Source organism: Marmota marmota, unplaced genomic scaffold (assembly GCF_001458135.2).
Source record: "Marmota marmota marmota unplaced genomic scaffold, marMar, whole genome shotgun sequence".
Lineage (NCBI taxonomy): Eukaryota > Metazoa > Chordata > Mammalia > Rodentia > Sciuridae > Marmota > Marmota marmota.
Window position 1 is genome coordinate 5,900,953 of NW_026000082.1, and position 13,820 is coordinate 5,914,772.

The 13,820-nt window shown below is 40.1% G+C and overlaps 1 long non-coding RNA gene across 1 annotated transcript in view; it reads left to right on the top strand.

The window, feature by feature from the left end:
• LOC125620364 overlaps nucleotides 1–12,120 on the top strand; it is a 14,612-nt gene extending 2,492 nt beyond the window's left edge. The window contains exons 2-4 of the long non-coding RNA XR_007351971.1: nucleotides 7,500–7,560; nucleotides 8,667–8,749; nucleotides 10,636–12,120. This is a non-coding gene — a long non-coding RNA (uncharacterized LOC125620364). The remainder of the gene's footprint in view (nucleotides 1–7,499; nucleotides 7,561–8,666; nucleotides 8,750–10,635) is intronic.
• Nucleotides 12,121–13,820: the final 1,700 nt, after the last annotated feature.

Below are 13,820 nucleotides of genomic sequence, written 5' to 3' on the forward strand. Positions count from 1 at the left end.
GAAAAAAAAAAAAAAAAAAAAAAAGGCAGTCCCCGCTGCCAACTCACCATCCACCAAGTTCTGGCCGAGATGTCGTAGCAGAGCTGCCATTTGATGGAGCCGTCGGAAGCTTTCCCTGCCATTACGCTGTCAGCAAGCTTCATCTGATGCTAACTCACGGGAGATAAGACACCTAATTGAGAAAACATTTGCAGTGGCATGTGGGGCAACATGTAGACCGGTCCATACCATATGGAATCATGGGTAAAAAAAAAATCTCCTTGACAATGAACCAATCTCTCACAGACCCAGTGGCAAGGTGAAGTGGAGATGAAAAGTCTTCTGCTGCTAGCACTGTCTCCTCTCTCCTTTTTAAAAAACAAGAGCCCACTGCTACACATCAAAGGGAGGTGGTTAAAATTAGGGCTTCATCACTCAGATGATTTTGGTCTGCAAGGTTTTTCCTTTCCTTCCAACAACCAATCCCCCCCTCTTTTTTTTTTTTTTTTTTTTAAGGAGAATAAAGAGATTTAATAGGACAAAGGCAGGTAGTGGACTGCGGAGGGAGATCGCCACAGGCTATTAGCCTAAAATTTCTGCTTGACAGATGGAACTGCTTAGAGACTATCATGCAATGTTTTGGGCTTTTTTTTTTTTTTTCCCTACCCGCCCCCCCACTCGACTTTAAGTCTGATTCAGTATCTGTTTTTCACAGCCACTTTTTTCAAGAATGTGAGCTGTGCATTTTAAAAAAAAATGTTTAGTTCAGTTTTGCTGTCTTACACATCTCGGTTGGAAGCAAAGTGAAAAAGTCTAAAACTAAATCTGGGAAGAGCTGAACAGGTTTTCCAAGGAGTAAAAACAATTCCAGGGAGAAATATTTCTCCTTCTTTACCTTATTATTATTATTTTAAATTAAATCATTAGTTAATTTGGTTCTGAAAGGACCTGAATATGAGATGACAGCCTTCAAAGTCCTTTGATATTTTTTTTTGGATGTGTGTTTTCATGTGAGTAAATAAATACTTTACTGACATGTTACAAGTTGTATCGGAGGCGAGGCACACCCTATATTTTCTGTTGCCTTAAAAAAAAATTAATTCTGGACTTCTCCATTCTTTGAAAATAATCGGTCATTATCCATTCAGTTTAACACAATTCAGGCTAAACTTGACATGGGTACCTCCTTAATCAGGGAAAATCACTTCTGATTTCCTTACTGTAACTCAGCCATTTTTTTTTAATAGGGATTTTTAACCACACGTTATTTTTTTTTTTGAAGCATTAAAAAAAAAAAAATCAACCAACCACAGTATGAACCTATCAATAAGAAGGGCTGTAAAAACAATTTTTTTTTTAAGTGAGAAAAACTCTAGACAACTGCTGAATTTCAACCATTTTATTCAGGATCAAGGAATGGGGGTGGGAAAGGAAGTAAAGAGAATGACTTGAACTTGTTATATTTTATTCCTTTAAACCAAGTGACATGAGAAACTGCAGAAATAGCTTTATAAGAGCTGCGTACCAAACATCTCCTAATTTTTTCTGAACATAAGCAATTCTTTGATCCCCAGGAACCTACCAGTGAAACTCTACAGCTCTTACATCAAGACCTTCAATGTGGGCACTCCAGAGCATGGGAGAATTTACCTAAGACTATTTCTCAGAGTGATTGAACTGTGATTATTTTAAAGCAGTTAAGCGCTGACAGCCCAGGTATCCACTGAATTTTTTTTCAATCCTATTTTTGACGAGCAAATATTTTGATAAACTAATTCAGATCATAAATTCTAAGTTCCAAAGAGGTTAGATTTGGTGGCTTTTTGCTTTCTTATTTCTAATCTCTTCCTTAGTAGGTATTATTTTACCCATTTAGCATCATGGTATTATGGTAGATAGTTATTTTGACAAAAATAATTTCATTAAAGCAGATTTCATCCAGTTGCACCAGAAATGTTTTCTAATTTCAAGCCTGATGTGCCGAGCGCATCTAGGAGTAAACCACAAATAAAATAAATAAAACATTTTTTTTTCCTTTCTCAGCTCTCATTGTAATTGGATTTCTTCTCATAGTAAGAAGGTAGGAGTTGGTACTGAGAATTAATATCAGAAGTAAATACTGTTATCACTCTTAGCAAGCCTCTTTGTATTCTTTATCACCTTGGTTTCCACTCTCTTTTCAGAAGTGGCTGCGGTAGCACAGGAAATTTTAGTTACCTTTAGTGCCCCCTGAATGGCACATGGTCCTTCTACCAGACACTTGCCCTGGGCTTGCCTGCTGGAACATCGATTGCCTTGTGCAATTGCAGTGTCATTAAAATGACTTGCCCTTTCTTCAGTTTTCCATCTAGAGAAAGATAAGGAAAGAAGTTGTAAATTTTATACAAAATGTAAAACAGCATCCCCCTAAAAAAAAATGGAAAAGGAAAAAGAAGAAAAGAAATAAAGTAACATTCTGTCTTTGAACCAGCCTGCAATTCCATATCATCCACTCTGACTTGCCTCTGTCAAGTAGCCCAAAACCAAAGTTTCCTTGCGTTAGGGTCCCTTCAGCTTCCTCCTGGGGGGCATATAGGCACATGGATATCTTGGACATCTGAGCCCACAGATTTACAGTTTCTAAGTTTGTTCCACAGCAACCTGTGAAGTTGGTGGCATCTCTTGTGAGAGCCGTGACGTTTCTGAGCCAGAACATCCTATGTATGCCCATTATTTATGAATGAATGGGGCATAAAGTAAACCGGAGTCCAGATTTCACTTTGCGAGTGATGAAATACCAGGCAAGATGTTGCAGGAGATGGCACAGTAGTTTTGAACAAAGAAATGATAACTATGATTGGATAATAGTGTTTTAAATCCAGAACAATTAGGTGCATTTAACTTTATCATTGTTCTCTCTTCCCCATACCGCAATCAGTCCTTTCATAGTGTGGCCCGTTGTTAATAGCCTTAAAACAAGATTAAATAAAACATGTTAAATATTGCAATTATTGTGGGAAATAAAATTATTTGGTGAGCATAATGGGGAGCAATTCAAGCATTTAACATGATCCAGGAAACGCTACTCCAAACAATTGCATTTGCTTTATGCATTTTTCCCCTTTGATTGCTGACAGATGCCTTTTTGGAAACAAACATCTAAATGGTTTGCCTTCAGTCAGAAAAAAAAATATAACAGAGAGCGGCTACATGTTTTGAATTTAACTCTTGTCATTTGAATATTTCTTCCCAGTGTACGTGAATGAATCTAAGGCAAAAACAGCGCTCCCCTCAAGAAATAAGCCCGTCAGAATTCGGCTTTCTTATTTCCTTTGAGCACGCATTATAAGAAGTGAGATGCCCTAGCCTTGGAGTCAGGTGGCCAGGAACAGAGGGATGATGGGGAGTATGACAAAAGGAACTGACTTCTCCTGATGTGACACCCTGGGCATGTCACTTTCCAGCCTCACTCTGGTCATCCTGGCCAATGGTCCCCCAGTGAAGGACCTCCTTTTGTTTAATGGGAAGAATATCAGAGAGCTCAGAGGATGGAGGGTTCCCATGTGGGTCTTTCCTGCAGTGCATTTGGAAAAGACTTTGGAGATTCTGCCGCCAACAGGTGTACAATACCAAGGAGAGGTTTTGGTTTTTGTTATATGTCATTAAAAGGCAATATGTAATGGGATGTAAGTGATTTTCAGAGGCTGGATAATAGAGCCATTGAGTCCACTATTTCTGAAGTCTTATAGTCTGGCTCTGCTGGTTACTGTGTAACCTCTCCCAGATTACTTGACCTCTCTGATTCTGTGTCCCATACTAATCAGGAAAATAAAAACAATAGCATTTATTAAGTTTGCCTTTCTGTGCATATATAATCATAGTTCAAAGCAAAAATATGCATCAAGTGACTGGTCCCTGATAGGTAATGAGTGTTCAATCAAAGATATCATATTGTTATTGATGTTTTGTTTTTATTAGACCCCTCTAGAGCAGAGGCCTCTGTCTTCTGGCCCTTGAGATTCTTGAGGGCAGGGGCCATGTCTTACTCATCTGATTAACTATAAGATTCAAGTGCTGGGGAAGTAGTAGGGGGCTCCTTCAGTGGTTTGTGAAAGCTAGTAAACAGGCACAGAACATTTAGTCAAGGTGAATTTGATTGCATTCTTCTCACACGTGCCCAGACTTTTCTTTAATGCTGGCTCAAGCTGTTGCCCTTCTAGTATATCATCTACCTTCCCAACTTAATGCCCCCAGTCCACAGGGACCTCTGGCTCCTTTGACTTCCTTCTGGCTCCTTTGACTTCCTACTGCCTCCTTATCTGTATCATCCACTGGTGCTTCATAGAGACTGTCTGTATCACTACCTGTCTTTGATGAACATATGTCTTTTATTCATTCATCCATTAAATAGCAATTTTTGCAGTGCAAGCAATTAAATTTTTTTCCCTCCTTTTAAAGTTTTGTTTCCAGGACCCTTGAAAATGTGAAACTCTAGAAGAGCAACTTGATTTTGAATGCAGCATACAGTTAACAGCTGACGTTTATTGATTGAGTGCTTCCTCTTGGGCAGGCACTGTTCCAAGAGCTTTATGTAATTTTTTCCAGGTAGGTTCCTATGAAGTAGGATCTATTATTAGCCTCATTCTACAAACAGGAAAACAGACTCCAGGAGGTGAAGTGACTTGTTTAGGGTTCCAGAGTTAGAGGTGGAAGGAAGCCCATGCCTAGGAAACATGAATCCAGAGCTTCACTTCTCTGGCGTTGCCTGCTAAATCAAGAAAGGAGGGCAATAACAGGATTGAGCGCCTGCTATGCACCTTCTTTAAAGGTGATTTACGGTATGATGTGCCATGGAACTTTCACAACATCCCCAGGAGGTGGCGATTATTATTTTCAATTGGCAGGTCAGGGTCCAAAGGGCAGGAGCCTAAAGATCCACACCAACCAAGAAGAGCATAGATTCAGCCCTGCATCTGCTTGATAAAAAAAAAAAAAAGAAGAAGAAAAATCCCATGCCTTTTCTCTTCCAACCAGCTACAGCTAGCTCTCAGAAGATATTTTGTGTTTTTTTTTGTACAGTTCAATGTTGGGCTCAACACTTTGAATAATCAGAATGTTAGAAGTGACGAAATTAGAAATGTACCCTGTTGCTGAGGCTATCGAGGAGTCCAGTTTAGGGTAATGGGTACCTGAGATTAAAAAAAAAAAAAGCCTGTACTGGATAGGGATTATCTACTGTTAACACCTAGATGTTTCCTCTAACTGTAGTCAGGTGGAAAATCCTAATGGCGTTCAGGACATCACTCTCTAACCCTTCTAATGAGTGTGTGCTCACACGTCAGCCCTGGAGTGAGAGGAAGAATCGTAGGAAGCCCCCAAGTGCCAAGCTCTTTGGTGGAATATTTATTCTTTTTTGATGAAAGAAATCTAGTCCTCTGCACAGGTACACATCATCACCAGGTGAGACTGTGGTGACTTAAATAAACGGGTGCACCAAGTCACCTGGCATGCTTTCCTCACCCTATGGCTGAAAAGGGTGAAATTGTCGAATGCCAGGGGGGTCCAGACAGCCACATCCATTTTAATGAGATGCCCAGAGATTGCTCAGATTCTTGATTGTGTATATTTTTTTTCTTGAGAGAAATATTGATAATGTTTTCAGGAGAAACTCTCCTGCCGTATCCTGCACAGAATGAGTTTTCTTCTTGGTAGCGGTTCTTGTGCCTCGCTTCCATTTGGAAATTCTTTGACTTTCTCTCTACATTTTCTGTTAGCCGGCTGCCACCCGAGATTGGACTAAACCCTCTGCCCCTCGTTAAAAAAGAAAAAAAAGAAAGAAAAAAGAAAACACACACAGCACAACCCTCTAATAAGTATATTCACAACTTCTATGTGAGGCGCTTAAGAAAACGAAAAGGTTAATATATTCTAACTAGATGTTAGGTATAGAATGTCAGATCTGTCAAATTTCATTATAACTTGCTGCTCATTGGAAAAGATTTGATTTCTTTTGCCACTGTCCTACTATGTTCAAGTCACAGACTGCCAGCAGCAGCCCACTGAAGACCACAGGCTGGCAGTGAGCGGGCTCAAGTGGCAAACCAGCCGCAAGGACCATCTGTTTCCGATTTCTAGCTGAGCCAAGATGTGCAGCGGAGTGCATTCCATTCACCAGGCCAGCTTCTCCCCTGCTCAAGTTATTAGTGTTACAAGTGAAATGATCTTTTCCAAACAGCAGGGGAGCTATAATCCTTATGGAACAGGACTTTAAAACACACATGCACTCACAAAACACACACACATACACACACACACAACATTCAGACATCTTTTGTTAAAGTTGTGGGGAAGGCTGCTTGTAAAGTGAGTTACAGCCTTTATGGGGTTTATAAAGCATGTTTTATTAAGCATGATAACCTCTGAGGCAGCAGCATATACTTTGGCCTCATTTAGTCTAATTGAATGATCAAATATCTTTAGGATGCCTTTTGTGACCCTGGTTAAAAATGATAAGAAGGAGGTATTTAAACTGCCTTTAAATAAATGAACCACTTTCAAAATGATCATGGATTTTTGGGAATAATCAATGGGAGCCCTTGCACTCTGCTGGCCCAGGAGAACCAGTCTCATAGACATGGCCAGAGTGGAGGCTTGTTAGCCAGCTATTCTATGTCAAAGGATCCATGTGGCTGGGTCTGTTGTATAAGTTGAGGGGGGGGGCAGTGTTCAATTATATCTTTTTTATTTGGTGTTGATCTTCTGCCTGTTTCAAGACTGATCATTTTTAGAAAAATTTGGAGGTGAAGAAGCAAGGCTGATTGTGAAACAATGTGATAGAAATGACAAGAGAAGACCTTGATTAATTATATTGCTAAAGCATGTATTTAGTAATAGGTGATCACTATTAGGTGCTCAGAGAAAAAAAGACACGGGGTCCACTTTCAAGGACCTCTGCAGCTCTCATTGAGGAAATGGATGCAGAAGCAAATACATATGTGACAGAGTGACAGACCAGAGTGGGGCACCCTGGGTACTTCCAAGGATGTGTTGCCCGACTCTGTGTTGTCACAGGTCCTCTGTAGGTTTCTCTGGAGAACGGGGATGGTGAGGGATGGTTATGAGAGTTCAAAGAACTATAACCTAGCATGTAAAAGGATAAAGGTCCCTCACGGACACCTGGCAGTTCTCCATGTATGGTGGTTTTTTCTAGTTTTCCCCCCAATACTTGCTGACTTATAAATCATGACAGGTTTCTCTTTTGTGGAGGAGAGGTACACTGAATCTAGGAAGGCTACCTAGGCTGTGACTCCCTGCTTGTGTCAGTAGCCTTATATCTCAGGTGTCTCGAGGACAAGGCCAGCTGAAAGCGCTGCATAGAGTCAGGAATAATGAGGTGCCTAATCAATGTTTGGGGGTTCATGGTGAATGAGAGAATGATTTTTGCAAAAATGGACTTGTTTTCTCAAAGCAGAGATCACATACATACCATTCATTTCAAGTGAGGAGGGGGGAGAAAAAAGACCAAGTCTCTTATTTTGCAGGTTAAGAAAATGAGGCCCAGCAGAAACAATTACTTGGAGTCATCGAGCAAGTTCATGTCAGGTACAGGGCTCCAATCCAGAGGTGGTAGTTGTCAGTGACTCTGTTGGACTCTGCACTGGTGGTTTCATAGTGTTTGAAGAACTGTGTCCTGAACTGCATTCAGATGCACATGAGCTCCTGCTAATGCTGCTGCTTCTACTGGTATTATATGCCTGGCAGTGTCATCAATGTCATTACTCGTGTTTATGGACATTACTGGAGGTTATTAGCAGAGATCCTTTATTGAATAGATAGAAAAGCAGTGTCCCACATAGATTTCCTGAAAGCAAAGTTTGGGACTTGTGTGAGGCTTATGGAGGCATGCAAGTTTATTGGGGTGGCTGGATCCACATCTACAGGGGAATGCAGGAAGGCCTAGGCAGTTCAGTTAATCAGTTCAGTCCTAACCCAGGGTCAATGAATCCCACAGGGAACTGGAAGCTGAGTGCCCTTGCTGAATTATCCTGAATTGGGGGAAGGATGCCAGGACATGGTATTCCTGCAGTGACTAAGCAGCCATTGAATAAGAGCTGTCTCAGGGAAAAGGAAAATATCACACTAGGCAACAAACAGAGACCAAACCCAGAGGATTCCCAGTAGCTGGGAGAGCATCTGGATGCCACAGGACCCACTCACATACAGAGGAGTCAACAAGTTCCTTAACCCTGGGATACATAGTCCATGGCTCTACATGTTTTTGAATGGCATTTTGACAAAATATATCTGGTAGATCTGGGAGTATCCCTCCTTCTTCAGAAACAACAGGGAGCAGAAAAAGGTAGACAAGGCATTGAGGACAATGCTGGGCATTTCCTGGCTCCTCAAGTTGCCCAGTGACAGGTGCCTTTTATGGCAAATACAAAAGTTCAGTGAATGAATGAAAGGTGCATTTGGAGTGGGTCTAGACACAGGCAGTCAAGTCTCTGAGCCTCTAAAGAGTCTTGATGGAAGCACGTGCTGGCACATTCCTGGGACATTGCATCTGTGGAGAACAGGAGTGGGTNGAACACTGCCCCCCCCCTCAACTTATACAACAGACCCAGCCACATGGATCCTTTGACATAGAATAGCTGGCTAACAAGCCTCCACTCTGGCCATGTCTATGAGACCTGTCTCTTATATTCCAGATGTTTTCATCTCTACCATAGAGCACCTGGTCAAGGAAAAACACACACACACAAAAGAAACCCCCAACTCTGAAGCATTCATGGTAGGCCATGACTAAATTCTTTACTTCAAAGATATACTTTGGAGGGTAAATTCAAGTCCTCATGGTTTCTTTTTTTTAAATTTTTTCATTTGTTCTAATTAGTTGTACATGACAGTAGAATGCATTTTGACACATCATACATAAAAGGAGTATAACTTCTCATTTGTCTGGTTGTGCATGATGTCGATTTGCATAGGCCATGTAATCATATGTGCACACAGGGTAATCATTTCCAATTTATTCAACTATCATTCCTACCCCTATGCCCCCTCCCCTCCTTTTACCCCCTTCTCTTTATTCCCAAATACCACTGTATCTCCCTTCCCCACCCCCACCCCTGCTTATTGTAAATCAGCATCCATATATCAGAGAAAACATTTGGCCTTTGGTTCTTTGGGACTAGCTTATTTTGCTTAGCATAATATTCTCTAGTTCCATTCATTTACCAACCCCCCCTCCCCATGATTGCTTAAAAGGGAAAGTGTTTGGTAAGGAGTTGGAAGAAGGATTTAGCATATCCTCCCTCCTCCTCTGCTCCCCAGCTCTTCAATTTCTTTTTATTTGTGTCCTCCATTAGATTCTTTTATCTTTCTATAACATTGAAGAAAGAAGCCATCTGAAGTTTTGAGCTGAGGTTTTGCATTTCACTGGTAGTGCACATGATATGAATGGCTGAGAATCCTACGGGCACCCAGATCCTCTAGACAATCATTTTTCCTGAACCTTGATGGAAATTTGTTTCTGTTTGTTCTTCCCTGTCCCAACACATTGCACAATCAGTTTTGCAGGGGATCACAGACTGCCCCTCATGAGGAACAGGGTTTCCATATCCATTTTGGGTGATTTTCCTTTCATTTCTGTCCTATTGGCCAGGTGTGAGCTTCTCCCTTGATTCTCTCTGCCTCTCCACATCCCATTCAGAGCACATACTTTCAGTTAACTTTGATTTGTCTCTCTCTCTCTCTCTCTACTTTCCTACTTCCATTCCTCCCTTTTATTCTTCCTTCCCATTTTTATTGAGTTCCTCTTATGTTCTATACACTGTACTAATTACTAAGCTGTACAATTATAATCAGGACTTCAAGGCTCTTGTCCTTGGAGCAGATAACCAAGCCACTCCAATTCAGTGTGTAGTCCCTGTGTTGGGAAAATACGGGGCATTAAGGGAGAACAGAAAAGGCCTTCAAACTTAGCAGAGAGATGTTGTTACTGGTGGGTTATGCATTTTCTGCTAAAAGTAGTAGCGAGGTTTGGCTTGAAGGATGACAAGGGTTAGGGCAGGTATTGGGAGGGGAATGATTGTCAGAATGTTGCAGGCCAAAAGAGGAGCATGGAAAAGACCTGAAGGGAGCCTGGTAGCTTGGTTCTCCTGAACACTGCTTCATGAGGCTGGAGAGCCTCACAGTTCCTCACCATTTTTTCTCTCTGGGAATGGATGTATGGTCCGCCATTTTCTTTCTGCATGGCCCATGGGCTAAGAGTGGTTTTCACCTTTCCAAATGGTTAGTAAAAAATTAAAAGAAGAATAATATATTGTGAGACTTAACTATTATATGAAATTCAGATTTCAGGGTTTCATAATGGAGTTTAGGTGACATAGTCGTGCTCATTTTATATATTGTCTACAACTGCTTCTGTGCTACTGCGGCAAAGAAACAAGTATGATGGGAACCCTATGGCTTCAGGAGCCTGAAATGCTTACAATCTAGCACTTTATAGAAGAAGGTTTTATGACCCCTGGCCTAGAACACAGGGATCAGGGCATGGAGTGCAACAAGCTTGGATTGCAACTCTGGTTCATTGGCTTTGAGCTGGGTGACCTTTGGAGAATTTCTTATATTGTGTTGATTTCCTTATTTGCAAATGATAATAACAGTATTTTGCAGGCTTGTGAAGATTGAAGAGGATATTTCATATAAAGCTCCTGGGAATAGTAAGTCCTGACATAAATTTATTAATCAAAATAGTTAATGATAATTTCACTGCTTTGTGTGATTAATAAGTGATAATATAAATATGATACCATTTTGAACTTCTGTAATCATTGTCATAATGTCTGCTTTGGGAATTTGTGTTAATAGATCAATAGGTAAAAAGAAAATTATATTTGTGAGAGTGAGAGTAGAAAGCTGTTGCCAGAACTCCTCAAAATAATAATTACAGCTGAACTTGATTGATTGCCTGCAGTGACACAATGCTGTGTAGTTTGCAGGAATTGTCTCACTTGATCATCACTTCAAACCGAAGAGGTAGCTACTATTGTCATTCAGTACAGAGGCTCAGAGAGGTTATGTAATTTAACCCACATCAGCTAATAGGAGATAGAGCATGACTTGAGCTGGGACAGTCTGATGTCAAAGTTTCTGTTTCAACCACTCTATTTTTGCACATATCTGAGGAGAACCAGAAATCCCCAGTGCAGAGTTCACACTGATCCTGGGTAGTTGACATATTGGAATACTAGTCTGAAACAAGCTCTACACTGGTATCAAACAGGAAAATGCTGTTGCAACTCCCTGAGTGAATTTCTCAGAGAAGCCCCATGACATGTACAACTAAGATACCTTCGTGAGCATTGTCCTATAAAGGTGGTCTCGTGTGTCATCCATTATTTGCGTTTGGGGTATTAGTGAGATGCACTGGGTGTGTACAGATGGAGGATGTTGGTCTGTATTCCTGGGACAGCATGTTGTGATTGATCAGATCTGTTTGGTTTTCAAGAATGTGCTCACAAATGATTCCACCAACAACCAAACTATTACATATGCATATATGATGGTCTTAATTTGGTAATTACATTGTAATGGTTAATTTGAAATTTTCAACTTGATTGGATTAAGAGATGCCAAGGATTAAGAGGCTTATGGGTGTATGGATAAGGGTGTGTCTAGGAATGATTGGCATGTGGGATAACTGAAATGGAGACTCTCCCTGAGTATGGGCAGCACTGTCCATGGCTTGGATGGAAAAAAAGTTGGAACAACAAGGAAGCAATGATTCTTCTTGAACGGGTTCTTGATTGCTGCTGTGATCATCTGAGGATATCAGACTCTTGCTTCTTCACTCTTCCAAAGTGGACTCTGCCAGAGATTCCCCAGAAGTCTCTGGTCTCGGACTAGAGTTGCACCATTGATCCCTCTTGTTCTGGGGCTTCAGCCTCTTGGACTGTGCAGCTACTGGTTCTTCCAGCTCTCCAGCCTGCAGACTGCCATTGTGGACTATCCAGCTTCTGGTCATGTAAGCCAACCTAATAAGTATCCTTTTTATCATTATACCTTCCTATTGATTCTATTCCTTTAGAGAACCCTAATATATACATGTATATTTTGTAAATATTAAAAAGATGTAAATGTATCAGAATATTCAGTAGCTGTCTGCCTCTAGGTCTCAAGTAAATAATGGCAAACATTATTGTTATTTTTACTTCTATTTCTTTTTTTAAAAAATTTAAATTTATTTTGTATTCTATTTTGTTATATATGACAGCAGAATGCATTACAATTCATATTACACATATAGAACACAATTTTCATATCTCTGGTTGTACACAAAGCATAGTCATACCATTTGTGTCTTTATACATGTACTTAGGGTAATTAATATTACCATTATTATCTCATTCCACCGTTTTTTCTACCCCCATGCCCTTCCCTTTCCCCTTCCAGTCCTTTGCCCTATCTAGAGTTCATCTAATCCTCCCATGCTCTCCCCACCCAAACCCCATTATGAATCAGCATCCTTATATCAGAGAAAACATTCCACATTTGGGGCTTTTGGAATTGGCTGACCTCTGATTTTACCTCTATTTCTACCTCCAGAATTTTTTGTAATTGCACATTAATAAAATATTACAGTGAATTGATACTATGTGTCAAAGTCTTCAACATCTCTAAGTTATTTAATTTCATAATTCCACCTCTGTTACTATGAAATATTGTATAAATAGATATATGTTCATTTAAAGCCATTTGAAGTGGGGAAAAGAATTGGAAATATTGTATTGTATGGCACAGTGATATCAAAGCACATTATGTAGCCATGAAAGAAAATGCTGTCTATGGATGGGAAATGCTTATGCTGTAATATTGTGAAAAAAGCATGATACAAAATTGGACATTAAGAATTAACACGGTTCAGTGAAAACCCAACAACCTACTCATTAAAAGACAAAAAGAAAACACATTCAAGTATTAATGGTTGTGCATGTAATGGATAGGAGTATACATTCTTCTTCTTTTTCTGTTTCTATGTAATTTCAATTTCAATAGTTCCTTTAACAAATGGATATTATTTCTGTAATGGAAACAAATAGACACTAAAACACTCTTGAACTTGGAAGTGTGTGTCGACTGGTGATAAGTCTTCATTTCCCCTCCCTCCACCTCCCCTCACCTGTACCTTTATCTGCGCTGCCTGTTGTGATTAGCTGGGTATTTCTCAAGTTGGGCAAAAGATGCTTTATGAGTTGCGATGAATACCAAGCTGGGAACCAGGACACATGGATGCTAGCCAGGGCCATGCCACTAACTCACCATGTGCTTCTAAAGGGTAGTTGATATTAGTATCCCTCTAAAATTTTGTAAGTTTATTTCTTATTGTGATATTGCAAAATATGATACTGACCTTATAACATTTTAAATTCATGGTACAGTATTTTAAACCATCATTGTATGGTAGAGCTCTAGGACTTTTTCATTTTGTGTGACTAAAACTCCACATCCAGCAGTTAGCAGCTGCCCATTTCTTTCTCCTCTAGTCCCTAGCAAACACCAGTCTACCTGTTGCTTTTCAGAGTTTGACTATCATATGTAAGTAGAATTATGCAGTATTCGTTCTTCTGTGATTTTTTTTTACTTGCCATAAGGCCCTCATGCTCATCTTTTTTAAAATTGCTAAATAATATTCCACAAGGTGGAGATCCCATATAATCTTGATTCACTCACTCACCAATGGAAATTTAGATTGTTTCCAGCTCTTGATCCTTGTGAATAATGATGCAATTAACAGAGGAGTACAGGTATTTCTTGCGGATCCTAATTTCAGTTAGTTTGGATAAATACCTTGAGGTAAG